Here is a 1,798-nt window from a genome sequence, read left to right on the forward strand (position 1 = left end):
TATCTCTTCATTTGTTAACTAGAATGAGTTACTTCAGCAGGGTCTTTGTGAAGGATAAATGACATAAACATGTGAGGAAAACCTAGTGCTCCAATGTTACTCGACTCTTGTCTATTCCGCATGCCCCTTATAGTCTACTTTTCAGGCTCCTAAGCTGTGCGGTACAGTTTGCCCCGTGCTGAAAAACTTCTGAATGATATTGGGTTTTTCTCTTTCTTTTTTTCTTTTTTTGTATTTGTCTATTTGTTGTTACTGCATGTTGGCTTTTATAATTTTTTGACATATCTATTGCTGTCAATCTTTCATTTTTCCCCCATTCTTATTTGTCTGTGTACTTGCTAAAGTTCCCTTTTCTGTTTAGCCTCATAACCTTGTGAAAGTCTAAGAAAAAGTTACAGCTTGTTAGCATTACCTTTGAAACAAGGAGCACTTGTATTTTGAAAGGAGACTTGGGCATCTGTGGACGTCAGTGAGTAGACAGAAGGGAACCTATTTTCATGCTAATGATAATTTTAGCTGATCTTTATTAAGTTTCTCTCTTGTGCCCTAGCTGTGCTAGACACATATGACTTCAAGAAAAAAATGTACTTTATCTTACTATTTTATTTTTCCTTGCAGGTGTCTGGAGGGCAGGAACTATTCTGTAAACCTTTGTCTCCTCTGTGCCAAGCAAAGTTGTGCATAGAAGGCATTCCGTGAACATTCCTCAAACACACAAATGAATGGAAGTTTGACACCCAGAATAGGAAGCCTGTCTTGCTACCGACTGGGCATCTTTTCCAACATGATATCGTTGCTGACCCCAATTGTGAGTAGCTTTGTTGTGCTTCTCTGTGACGCACGCACAGGTGTGCTTGTACCAAGTCAGCAATAAAAAGTAAAGTAAGACCATCATATTTGCGGGTGAGGCCCGAGCAGTCAACAACAGAAAGTGCCGGGTAGCTCGGCTGGCGCACAGAAGGGCTCACAGGGGCTCGGCTGGTCTCCGCTGTGGCCCTCGGGAACTTGACTTTGCACCTGCTAGCCGCCTCCCTCGATGCCTCGGGGAGCGTCCACCTGCCCTTAACCAGTTGGTGACATCCTCACAGCACCGCCAACGGCTGAGTGACCTCGGGCCACCATCTCTAGGCTACATCCAGGGAACCAGGAACAGTCAGGTGCCCAGAGCAAATATGCTGCACTGCAGGCCATCATAGAAGAACTGGGAAAACAGACCAGACCCACCCAGGTGGGCAGCAAGAGCACGAGAGAGACTAAAGGATGCTTCATCCATGCTGGAGGATTGGTACCCGAGCTCCTGGCTGAGACAGAACGGAATGCCAGGTCGCAGCTGCCTTGTGAGGCTGGAAGGTTTTCTGTCTTCTCCCGCAAGAAGTTATATTTCCCCTCTCATGTTCAGTAGAAACTTTCTTTTCAAAATGGTAACAGTTTGGTTTCTCTTCCCTGTGCCCCTCCCATGGTTCAGTAAGCTCTGAACCCACAATGTCTAAGATTAAGGAGAGATTTTGCAGTTGATAAGGATTTCCACTTTAAATAGTTAGGAACTACCCGGGTTTGTGTTTTTGTGTTTTGTTTTGTTTTGTTTTGTTTTAAGCATTGATTCAAAAGATGCACAAAAAAATTACCTATCTTAACAGCAAACTTGTTTGCCTCCAAGATACCATTGTTTTGCTCTCCTCTTTTGAATACATTTTGGATACATTTTGTTATGTATACCTTTATGTTATTCAGATTGTTCTTTGTTCCTTTTCATAAGCTGATAAAATTTGAAAGCTTTTTTGTTGTTGTTGCTTATTTG

The 1,798-nt window shown here is 42.9% G+C and overlaps 1 pseudogene; it reads left to right on the forward strand.

Moving 5' to 3' along the window:
- The first annotated feature begins 966 nt into the window (after positions 1-966).
- LOC140688574 (cyclin-dependent kinase 2-associated protein 1 pseudogene) lies at positions 967-1,402 on the forward strand (annotated as a pseudogene).
- The last annotated feature ends 396 nt before the right edge of the window (positions 1,403-1,798 follow it).

The sequence above is a fragment of the Vicugna pacos genome, chromosome 23, assembly GCF_048564905.1.
Source record: "Vicugna pacos chromosome 23, VicPac4, whole genome shotgun sequence".
Lineage (NCBI taxonomy): Eukaryota > Metazoa > Chordata > Mammalia > Artiodactyla > Camelidae > Vicugna > Vicugna pacos.